Below are 12,948 nucleotides of genomic sequence, written 5' to 3'. Positions count from 1 at the left end.
AGGAGAATTTTAATGACAACCAGTGATAATTATTTATTTAACATTTATTGAGAATTTGCCATGTCACAGACACACTAGTTCTTTAAGTATATTAAATTGCTTTTCTTACTGTTATCCTGTGAGGTATGTACTGTTATATCTACCACTTTGGGGATAAAAAACTAGGACTTAGAATTTTAAACCTACTTTTGAATGTTACAAATCTGATAAAAGTGGCAGAGGTGGGATTTGAACGCACGCCATCTCTTCACAGAACCTGGGCTTCTAAGAACTTTGTGAAACAGGATTTTTATGTAGTTACTTTTTCTAGCAGACATAACATCATGTTCAAGTAGAAATTTTCCTCTAAAGCCAAAGGACAAAGTAACTTTTGATAACACCAGCAGGACATGCAAAAAAGAGGCGGTAAATGAGGGCCAGTCCAGCGGCCTAGTGGTTGATTGTGCTCCCCTTCAGCAGCCCAGGGTTCACAGTTTGGGATTCCTGGCATGGACCTATGCACCACTTGTTAAGCCATGCTGTGGCGGTATCCCATATACAAAATAGAGGAAGATGGGCACAGATGTTATCTCAGGGCCAATCTTCCTCACAAAAACAAAACAAAACAAGACATGATAAAAACCTAATGTTGTCATGTTGAAATCTCCTTGTCCACATCAAGTGCGTAAATTATAGGAACATTGGAGGAATTTGTTTTGTTTTGATTTTTAAGTGATGTTTTGGTGAGAGCTGAATTTTACCGTAGGTGAGGGTTTATTTTCCTGTATACGTACTCAAGTCAAGACAAAGAAGCATTATGAAGACAATTCAAAAAATTTCAAAATCGTCCTGAGCAATTGAAGATTGGTGTTTAATCCATGCCTGACAGCACAACACGGCAAGAAAAGCTACATGCTCAGTCTTTCTGGGCCAAAAATGTATGACTATCTTTTGAGAAGTTGTGGATTTGCACATACTAGAGAGGCTGCGTGGACATCTCTTCTCCAAGAGTGCAGCTTCAAAGGCAAATGGACCTCAGCAAAAAGAATATTTATCTCACTGTGGTTGCTTAGTATTTAAGACAAGAGTGAGCAAAAACAGACAATAGAGCTGCAAATGAGAGATCTCGGCAGTAGAGAAACTCACAGACAAGTTCCATTATTCAGCCAGCTTTCAAAAACGATCACACCCAGAGATTGCGGCATTGTGCCACTACAATTTTTCACTAGTTGGAACTTTTTTGCCCACCCCTCTCTCCCTGCCTCTCATGAAAGTTTTATCCTCCTGGGCCCCTTTCTATCCTGGAGGCATATCAAAGAGAGGTTAGCAAGCTGAGGAATCAGCATAAATGTGAAAAGTGGAAAGAGAAAAATAGTCAACTCCACCCAACTCCACTCCACAATAACAGTAAGACTTACCAAGTCTTGCCTAGGAGAGCAGAAAAGTTTTGCCTTGAAATAAAGTTTAAAGTTTTTATGACTTTACAGGGATGGAAATAATCATTATTACTTTTAAATTTTTTAATAGATTTTATTTTTCATAGAAGTTTTAGGTTCACAACAAAATTGAGTGGAGGGTATGGAGAGTTCCCATAAACTCCTTACCCCCACGTACCCACAACCTCCCCCACTATCAACATCTCTCACCAGAGTGGTGCATGTGTTACATTCGATGAATGTATTTAACACATCATTATCATCCAACGTCCATAATTGACGTTAGTGTGCACTCTCGGTGTTGTGCATTCTATGGGTGTTGACAAATGTATAATGACATGGATCCACCATTCTAGTACTATACAGAGTAGTTTCACTGCCCTAAAAGTCTTCTGTGCTCTGCCTGTTCATCCTTCCTTCCTCTCAACTCTTGACAACCATTGATCCTTTTATTGTCCTCATTGTTTTACCTTTTCCGTAATGACACATAATTGGAATCCTATAGTATGTAGCCTTTCAGACTGACCTCTTTCACTTAGTGATATGCATTTAAGTTTCCTTCAGGACTTTGCATGGCTTGATAGCTCATATCATTTTACTGCTGAATAATAATATTCCATTGTCTGCATGTACCGTAGTTTATTTATCCGTTCACCTACTGAAGGACATCTTGGTTGTGTCCAAGTTCTTGCAGTTATGATTAAATTTGCTATAAACATCCAAATACTGCTTTTTGTATGGATATAGATTTCAATTCACCTGGGCAAATACCAGGGATCCTTGCTGGATCATATAGTAAAAATATTTTTAATTTTGTAAGAAACTATGAAACTGTTTTCTAAAGTGGCTGCACCATTTTACATTCCTACCTGCGATAAATGAAAGTTCTTGTTGTTCTGCATTCTTAGCATTTGGTATTATCAGTGTTTTGGAGACATATTCATTATTGAACAGAGGATATTTATCACAAGAAAGTGACTAGAAACTCAGGAGTCTTCATCAAAATTTCTTCTAGATATATTCAAGAGTTAGTCCCACAAATTAATATAAAGGGAAAAGGAAGTTAATAACAGTCCCTCAATATCACATCTCAGGGTGGTATTTATACATAGTATAACAAAATTAAGATATTTCTACTATATATAATTGAAATTGCTTTAAATTCAACGCAATGAGACTATATATGTTTTAAAAGATACCCACAGGCTGAATTCAGCCTGCCATTTAATAAATTTGGGGACATCTAAAAGCATTCACGTGACATGGTCTTAAGAATATTCATTAGTTTTATTTTTTGATTTAAAATTTAGTAAGTATCTTCCCTAGAATATACCAGGCATTCTGCTAAAACTGAAGATAAATATATTAATAAAACATGGTTTTTGTTCTTAAATAATATATTAGTCAAAATCATTTTGCTTAAATGTGACAGAAACACCACTCGCATTGCTTAAGTGGGAATTTATTGCTCAAATAACTGGGGAGTCCAGTAGTGGAAGTGACTTTAGGACTTCAGGGTTCTTTATGTGTCTTTCTCTGTTTCTATCTTTTTGTCTCTCTTTCCTTCAGAATTTGTCATTTCTTTGCATATTGTCCTATTTACCCTTTGTCTTGCTGAAGATGAATTCCATCAGGATGCTAAAGGTAAGAACAAAATTTCTAAAAGCACATCATTCCTATTTACAATCCCAAGAAAGAGAAAGCTTTCCTTCTCTTAGCATGTCCTTAAAAATCTCATTGGACTGGCTTGGGCTATATGCTCATCCAGATTGCTTTCTGTGGAATGTTATGCCTAAGTTAGAAGCTGAGGTCATAGTTAGAGAGTGCAATGACTGTACATGTCCAGATAGTTGAAAGGACTCACAAGACTCCATAAGGTGTACTTATATAAGGCTTCAATCAAGATAAGAATGTGGAACATTAGGAGAAAGGAGGCACAGGCAAGAATTGTGAACCTGAAGATTTCCAGGTGTAGCTACATAGGACCCTATTATAGTTGCAAAGAAAGTGCTTCATCTCTGGATTATGCACCACTAATATATGTGCAACGAATCTTGGTTTAAGAAGAAATTGTGCAAAAATTTCCAGTGGAGTCTTTTATGCTCCACCTATCAGGTAGCCAAGCCAGACTGTGAAAGCAGTTAAAACAAGAATAAGCACCAATCTATACATCCCAAAACAATGTGAAAAAAAAAAAAAAACACTGATTCTCAGTGCCTCCAGGAGAGTTCTGAACTTCAAACAGCAGATTACGGATTTTTACCTAACTCCATGATTCATTTCTTGGCCAAGAGTCAGAACTAGACTTCCAGATGTCCTCAAAGATAAGCATAGAACTCTCCCAGTTCAACTGAAAGATAAATTTATCTTACAAAAAGTGTGTGTTATAGGGTACAAGGAGGATATCTTATGGTGGGAAAATTTGAACAACTTATTATGCTATTAGCAAAGACTGGAAAAAAAGGTAAAGATTAAAGACTGAGGATAGAAAAGGCATGGTTATTTGATTAAGCAAGGTACATGAAGAAACTGGAGAGGATGGGATAGAAAGAGCGGTGATGCACTTCACTTGAAAAAGTAGAATGGATTGGGACCAGCTTGGCGTCCAGTGGTTAAGTTCTCATGTTCTGCTTTGGCAGCCAGGTGTTTGCTGGTTTGGATCCTGGGTGTGGACCTACGCATTGCTTGTCGAACCATGCTGTGGCAGGCATCCCACATATAAAATAGAGGAATATGGGCACTAATGTTAGCTCAAGGCCAGTCTTCCTCAGCAAAAAGAGGGGGATTGGCGGCAGATGTTAGCTCAGGGCTAATCTTCCTCAAAAAAAAAAAAAGTAGAATGGATAACTGTTTTGGATGGAAAGGGAGGACTTAAGAGCTGATGTAGATAAGCAGGCTGTGTCAATAAGAGAAGGATGTGTAACCCTATTCTGAGGGAGAAACGACAAAAATGTTAGACTTGCTAAAAGCACCTGTCATTCTGAGTATGCAACTAGAGAAGTTCAAGGTAGAAGTGAATTCCAGAATAGAAAGACATTTTTCCCTTTGTTGTATTCTAGAATTGTTCTGTTTGCTTTGCTTCAGAGGAGACTGAGTTGTGAATAGGTGGATCTGTCTTCAGAAAGGCTCTGTCTGATTCTGTCTTCATATGTATAGATTGGGATATCCATTATGACTTGAAGATAGTAGTGAGAGGCTAAATGATAGATAGGCCTGAGTCATCATCCTGAGGAATCATTCTGGTCCTTCTTGTAATATGCACGGTGAATGGGGGACCCAGAAGTCCTGGCATTTCCCAATGAAAGAACAGGGAAGTGCACAGACTAGAAAGCATGCAGAGGTTTGGGTTTAGAAAGAGGTGGCATGGACCCCAGACCAGTGGAAATGGCAGAGACCATACAGATGACACAGGACAATGATCAATCCATGGAGCGCTCTTGTCTAATTACTCTAAAGAAGAAACCACCAAGGATATGGGAAAAGCACATCACTCCCAGCAGCCATGAGGACAGAACAAGTCTCCTTCAAACAACCAGATGCCATCTTGGGGAAGAGAAAAGGGATATTGCAAATCTGAAAGACTTGTAATTTGCTTATGAATGAAGTCATGCAAAGACTCTTTAAAAGGATACCAGAGGGGCCTGCCCATGGCATAATGGTTGAATTTGTGTGCTCCACTTCGGTGGTCAGACTTCACAGGTTTGGATCCCAGGCATGGACCTAGCACTTATCAAGCCACGCTATGGCAGTGTCCCACATAAAGTAGAGGACATTGGCACAGATGTTAGCTGAGTGACAATCTTCCTTACAAACAAACAAACAAACAAATAAATAAATAAATAAAAGGGTACCAGAGCTGCTACTAAATGTTTAAAATGAAAACTGAAAGGAAAGCTGTTTGAACCAGGAAAATCTGAAACAGTGCTATTTAGCAAGTGTGGGTTGCCCCTGCATCTTGAACAATGGGGTAGGGGAGAAGATTCTGTGTCTTCTCAGAGTAATTGTCTGCTTTTTATGTTGATTTTATCATGTCCTTAATTATTTATGATAACAGAGTTCTTGTTTTTGACAGAGCTAAGGTTCTTTATAATCATATTACTTTCTATAATTACTTTTAAAATTTTGTCACTTTGATTAAACAGGTAACCACGTGCTATTTCCTGATAATACATAATCCTATCTATAACAGCTTGAAGAGTGACCCCCCAAAGTCCATGTCCACCTGGAACCTCAGAAAGTGACCTTATTTGGAAATAAAGTCTTTGCAGATATAACTGGTTAAGAAGAAGTCATACTGGATTGGGGTGGGTCTTAAATACAAAGACCTGTGTCCTTAGAAAAGAGGAGAGGACACAGAGAAACATAAGGGAAGAAAGCCAGGTGAAGAAGGAGGTAGAGAGGGGAGGGGTGTGTCTACAAGCCTGGGGATTCCGTGGATTGTGGGGAGCCATCAGAAGCTAGGAAGAGCCAAGGAAGGATTCTTCCCTAGGAGCCTTCAGAGACAGCTTGGCTCTGTTGACACCTTGATTCCAGGGATGACTGAGAAAGAACCCAAACTTTTGTGTTCTGAGAAAGTGCAAATTACAAAGGACTCCCTGCATATCCTAAGAACTCACCACCTGCACGCTGTCTTCACCCTTCTTCATGACTCTCACAAGACGTCCTGTCTACACCTCCTCTTGCAATAGCCTGAATAAAATAATTTCCTGAATTGCCTAGTTTATTTTTATTTTTCACTTCCCTGCCTAAGGAATATTTTTGTATAAAAGCATCAGAATACAGAATCCAAATTTCTTTAAAAAAAAAAAAAAGTTGAGAAGAAAAAGAGCAGAAGAAGTTGTAAATGATTTCCTGAACTCAGATAGTGAGCAATTTATTTTTTTTAAAGTGAGAAATGTTCTGTACTTATCTCTCCATGAAACAAAATGCTGTTATAAGGGAAAAAATGACTTGTATTAACACCCAGCAACTTGGCCCAGGTTGCTATGCAGACTATTGGGAAATTATCCTGAGCTCGATTGGGTAATATATAGCAGAGCCAAGAAAATGGGTTTAAATTATCTTTTTACTTTTGTATAAGACAGAAAAGCACAGGTGCCCAGTTACAGAGGCTTCAATGATTTATTAACATCAATAATAAATATTTATTTAATTTAGAGGAAAAATTATATATCTTCTATACATTAAATGTTTTCTTAAGAAAAATACATTTTTTAAAAAATCGTCTTCTTAAATTCTTGAATAGTTTCAAAAACATTAAGAGAGGAAAAAGAATGACTTGGTGTGACCAGCGATTAAATAATTTTAGGAGAGCTTTAGCAAATGGAATGAAGTGACAAAAACAATTACAATTTTACAACATATAGGTTAAGTCATTTCTTTATTTTCAAATGCATATTTATAAGAAGTTATTTGAGTCCTAGATAACTATAAATATTATTAAAATTATTAGCTCAAAAACAGTGTGGTATAATTATCCCTTTACCTCTTTCACATCTCATTTTCATGATAAAGAATGATAGGCAGCTATTGATTTAGGACTTTCTTTGGTCATACACTTCAGGTTTCAAATCTTGTTTCCACGGAGATAACTAGCTGCTTTAGATACATTGAGATTAAATCAATTTTTCAGAGCAGACTTATGATCTTTTCCTTACTGACTATAACTTAGAATTTTCAAAAAGTCACACAGGATTGTAGCTTTACATATTTCCTATTGACTCTGATAGGAACCACATTGATCAGTTTCACAGAACCTGTAAACTTCGGATAAGATGAAGAAATCTAAGTTTTATGGCTAGCAAGAAGTAGCCTAATACAATACAGTTATGAACAGCACTTTTTCAAGATCAACAGTAATCTGCCAGTTACTCTAAGTGGATGTTTGAGGATACTGATCTTACTATGTAAGTAAATATACTCCCTTTAAAACTCTAGCTACCCTAACTGAATTGTTATAATAATAGTTTAGTTATTTATTAGATAAAAGTCAAACAACTAAGCAGATTACTTCTGATGCTTCAAGGAAGTGTCTTGTTGCATCTCTAGATGCTCCTCCTGCTCATGGTCTGATATTCCATTCTCCATCCACTGAGGAGATGTTGTTCCGATGATCAAAGGTTAAAACAAGTAGGCTGCCTGCTGCCTTTGAATGCCAGCAGGTATGAATTTGGGTGCAGCAAAAGAAAAAGAAAAGAGCTGAGACCTGACTCACATGAATAAAACAACACAGATATACACTGACTAGGCATTTAGAAAGGCCATTTAGTTGGGTTGCTAATTTTCTAAGTTTGAACTCAAACTTTCCTAACGTTCCTCCTGATAATGAGAGAAAGGCATGTTCTTTCCTTTGTCATACTCAAGGAGTAAGCGAGAGGCACATAGAACACCTACATTGAAAATGGGGAGGAGGAAGACACAGGTTAGCTTTTATATTGTTGTATCAAGCAAAATATTCATCACTTAAACCAAGAGAAGTTTCTAAATGCCAATTTGAAAACCATGAAAAGTCTTCAACAAATCTATTACAATCAAGAAGAGTGGGCTAAATATTTTTTCACATCATTTATCAGTGATTGTTGTAAATGTACTTCCACCTTAATTAATAAAAGATGATTTCAAAATGAATAAATCACAAAGGATTTCCTCTAGCACTTGGCCTAATGATGAATAAATGAAGACAGGAGAATTCTATTGGAATAGAAAGACTTTTTTTTCTTAAAGGTGAGCTAAAGTGGCTTTTAAAAATACACAAAGAAAATGTGTTTTACTGAAAAGAAAAATCTTCATTCACTGTATTTGACATTAAAGCTATGAGAAATCTGTGGAAATAAAGTCTCTTCAAAGGCCTCTTTATTTGTAGGCATTCTGATTAACTGATTGAGAACAGGCCAATATTTTCCCTCCTCAGCTTAAGAAAAAAATGTTAAAAATAAATGCAGTTAATACAACTGCAACAAAGGAGTCAGTCGAGTGGAATAGTCAATGTTATAGAACAGTGAGATAGCAGTAATCATAACAAAGGAAGTTTTAAAACAAGGAAACAAGTAAAAAATGCAATTTACTGTTGTGTTAAGGGGATCATTTTATATACTTATGAAGGAAAATGTCAGCATATTTTAGGCATCCATGTATATTTCCATGTTGAGGGCAACTATTCAGTTAAAGAATATTTTAGGGGAGAGAGATGTCCTTGTGCCTTATTAATGTTCAGTGTCGTGATTAACTGAAGGTGAAGAGAGCATTATACTTGGAATACTGAGGTCAACTCCAGTCTGTCCCTTAATATTTTGGTGCCCTTGTGCAAGTCATTCACATCCCAAAGCTTTAGATTCTTCTTTGAAAACAAGGATAGCATTTAAAGAGAAGATCTCCAAGACTCCTACTGGTGCTAATTTTTAACTTTAAAAAAATTTTGCTGGGCTGGCCCTGTGTCCAAGTGGTTAAGGTTCTGTGTGCTCCACTTTGGTGACCGGGTTCATGGATTTGAATCCTGAACGCAGACCTACTCCACTCATCAGCCATGCTGTGGAGGCATCCCACATACAAAATGGAGGGAGATTGGCATAGATGTTAGCTCATGGCTAATCTTCTTCAAGCAAAAAAAGAGAAAAGTTTGAAACAGATGATAGCTCAGAGTGAATCTTCCTTACCTAAAAAAAAAGGAATTCTGTGGCTTGGCATCAAATAGTAAAGAAACAAAGACAGCTCTACAAATCATAAGAAACCACACAACCTTATACAGCATCATTTAGTTATGGCAGCTTTTGCATTTTAACAATAGCAGGAGGATTGGCAAAAATAAAACAACAAAACGTATCTACTTTTTTAAAAATAGAAAGAGGAAAAAAGAGAAGAGCTAGCGTGACGGAGTGTTTTCATTCTGTTTAGCTGAGATAGAGTTTCTGAGAGAAAGAAGGAAGTGATGTGAGTTGATTTGAGAAGAACTGCTGATAAAAAGCTATCATCCAATGTATGATGGAATGTCACAAAGAGAAACACAAACTCAGTATCAAAGTCAGACAAACTCAAACACAATACCACAGTGAAACTTTCTACATCATTTTTCAAGCAATCAGAAAGCATTATAAATCAGAATACTGTAAACATTTTTCACTAGGCATGGATTGAAAAGTCTTTTAAAGGTTAATTAGCTACTTCATCGTTCTCTATTTCAGTGACAACAGTTCCTCACAAAAATAAAAGATTTCAGTATTCATTTTCAAGTCTTTACTTTGTGGCTCATTGTATTTAGAAAGTAATATGCCTGAACAAAATTTCCAAATTTGGAAGAACTTCTCAGCCAGCTAGCTGCACATGTATAGTTTAACGACTACCTATATGTCAAGTCCGACTTTATCACATAACTCTTTTATATGTGATGCATTGCAAGAACTGCTTTGGTGGAAAAAGTGAAATTTTTTAAAAAAATCATTCTGTTTTCTTTTGTCTGCATTTTTTTCAGTCTGAACTGTCAACCTTAATAAGTCTATTATATTACTGACAAATTGCTGATATTGCTTACTAAGTCTATTGTATTATTGACTTAAATTGATAGAATTTAGAGTTTGTGCACACTTTTCAACAATCTTTTCAACAAAATACTGTGTCATACTAAACCTGTTGAAAACTTTCCCAACCAGAAACTAAATCAGTCTACCTAGTGAGATGAACACAGACTCAGGCTTTGGGAGGTGTATAAAATTCAGTATGTGCAACAAATTCACAATTTGGAGTTGTAAGGAAAATAGTACCTTAACTTCTAATTTACTTTATCTGGTACTAATTAATAAAACAACATTGTCTAATAGAATTTCTTTTCGTCTTAGTGTGTAATTAATTTCTAGTCACACGTTAAACTTTGAACAGCCTTGTATTGTAGAGCTACTTAAGTAGATAGAATAGGAAATAGCAGATAAAATTAGTAGAGATCTAGGAAGGTCCAGATCTTCCTAACATTTTGGCATCATGACACGATGATTGTTGAAACAAAATTCCTAGACCAGCACTGCAGCTTACTGTTGTATATATTTCTAATCCACAGATGAGTTTTATTGTAGTCCAGAAATATCAATGGTTTTCTTGAGTCAGGTTGGGTTAATCTTTAATTTAATCATGGGCTATCATTTTGGGAAGTTTTTATGCAGTTCCAATCTGATTTTTTGTCTTCTCTCAAAAAATATTCTTTAGCATTCTAAATATAGATATACTGGGAGATCACAGAGAAGAATTAATTACAAGTACTTGCAAGAGAAACAAAGTTCATTAGATTTGATTTCTCTGCGAATACTGAAGTTTCTGAATTAAATATTTTAAAATAGTGTGAACCAAACTAATGGTCTACAGAATTCTCAGAATTTTTAGCAGAAATACAACCATATACTGAAGCAAGAATAACATTTTTCTTCCATTTTCTATTATTTGTTTATTTTCCAATTTTCTATTGCCTTATCTTTTCTTAAAACACTTGTTTTTGCATCCAGATATTTCCATTAGAAGTTCATATACATGATGCTGATATAATAAATTATGTAGCTCTTTTTCCCCTACAAATTAACTCATATGACAGTATTCTTGATTTTCTTCTTGCCTGGCTACCTTCCTATCTTCTCATCTAGGTGGGAAATATTGTACTGTTTTTCTCTTTAGGGAAAAAGGAAGAGATATAACAAACAAATAGTAAAATTTCAGATAAGGGAAACTGTGGTATCTTCCATAGCAGAATATACTCCACCAGGATGTAAGCTCCATGAAAGCCAGTGCTTTGATTTTTACAGCAATTTTGCCCATTGCATCATTTATATTCAAGATATTCAATGGATGTTTTCAGAATAAATTAATCGATGTATTAACTCTTTTCCTCATTTCCTGAGGCCTCTAGATTCTTTAGGAATATTTAAGGGAACCATCGAAAGCACTTACCCAACGTTTTAGGGAATTTTTGGTCAAATGACAAAGGAGAAATCTTTATTTTTTTCAATTCACAAAGTAATTGGTAGATTCCGTTTATAAGACAGTGAATAAACTTTATCAGAAGTCTTAACTGACGGCTATCAGAAGGGTTTTTCTCCAGTGCCCTCTTATTTTCTACTCATGATAATAATAAATATTAGTTAGCTCTTTGCTGGAAGCTTCCCCTCCTTAGACTACTTTATGGGTCTGAGAAATACTGCAGACTCTCCTCTTCATTCCACACACCCTTAAAAAAAGAGTAGATAAAATGTGTTCTTCTATCGTCAAGCTTCAGGAACTGCAACTGTTCAGTACTTACCTACGTTTGGGTTGACTTGCATTCCGGATTCATACCTAAGAATTCATAGTAATGGCATTCAATAACAATGTTTCCTTCATTCTTTGGATACAAAGAGGTAGGCCTCCTCTATTCTGTAATTGAATTATTACCAATAGCCAGCTTATAAAAATTTTCACAACATAGTTAAATACATAGGGAAATTCTTGTTCTTTCCTTTATTATAACTTTCGTATATTATTTCCAGAGAATTGAATAGCCTAGACCAAGTTTTCCACACTAGAGTTTGCAAATTCCATATTTTCAGAGATAAATAAAACATCACCACATGTTAAATGGTAAAAAGGCCCCCCAGACCAGCTGATCAGGACTGCCAACCGTCCCTTGGCACATCAAGTGTTGTTCAGGTACCATTCAGGTTAATAGGTTTTGCCCCACGTTTCCCAAGAGTGCTTTATTTCTTCAATTGATAGAAAGGTGTTGCAAAATTCTAATTTTGGGTTATGGTTCTGTTCCAAAGAGACACAGCTAATTGGTAATAGAAAGCAGGTAGATCTAGGAAATTAAGGTAATAATCTCTAATGGTAGGAAGACCTCATGATGTTAGCAAATAACATATGCAATCATTTCCTGATTACCAATTAGTATGGCCATTAGCAAACATTGCTTTGCATGTAGTAACAGGGCATATGGCCTCTCCTAGAGCCAGTAACGTATCCTCTTTGTTGACACCTGGTGATTTAAAAATTACATATTATTTTGATGTTCTACCAGTTGTATCTGGAATGTAACTCAAGACTCTGCTAGAACATTGTTTTGTATAAACCTATGAAAACAAGCTGAAAAGTGTTGTATTGAGTAATATATAGATTTTACAAGGTTTGGGTATTAAAAAAAAAAACAAGAGTTTTGTGGATATCTGAAAACTAATTCTAAAGTTTACATGAAGAGTCAAAAGACCCAGGATAGTCAAAATAATACTGAAGGAGAAGAACAAAGTTGGAGGATTGACACTACTCAGCTTCAAGCTTTACTATAAAGTTATAGTAATAAAGACAGCGTATATTGAAAAAAAATAAACAAATAGACAAATGGAGTAGAATAGAGAGCCCAGAAATAGACTCTCATAAATATAGTCAACTTATCTTTAACAAAGGAGCAAAAGCAAGACCTTGAAGAAAAGATATTCTCTTCAACATATGATGCTGTAACAAATGGACACCCATGTGCAAGAAAATGAGTTTAGATACAGACCTTACATCCTTCACAAAAATTACCTGAAAA

Source organism: Equus asinus, chromosome 18 (genome assembly GCF_041296235.1).
Source record: "Equus asinus isolate D_3611 breed Donkey chromosome 18, EquAss-T2T_v2, whole genome shotgun sequence".
NCBI lineage: Eukaryota > Metazoa > Chordata > Mammalia > Perissodactyla > Equidae > Equus > Equus asinus.
Note: the sequence above shows the minus strand (reverse complement) of the source record.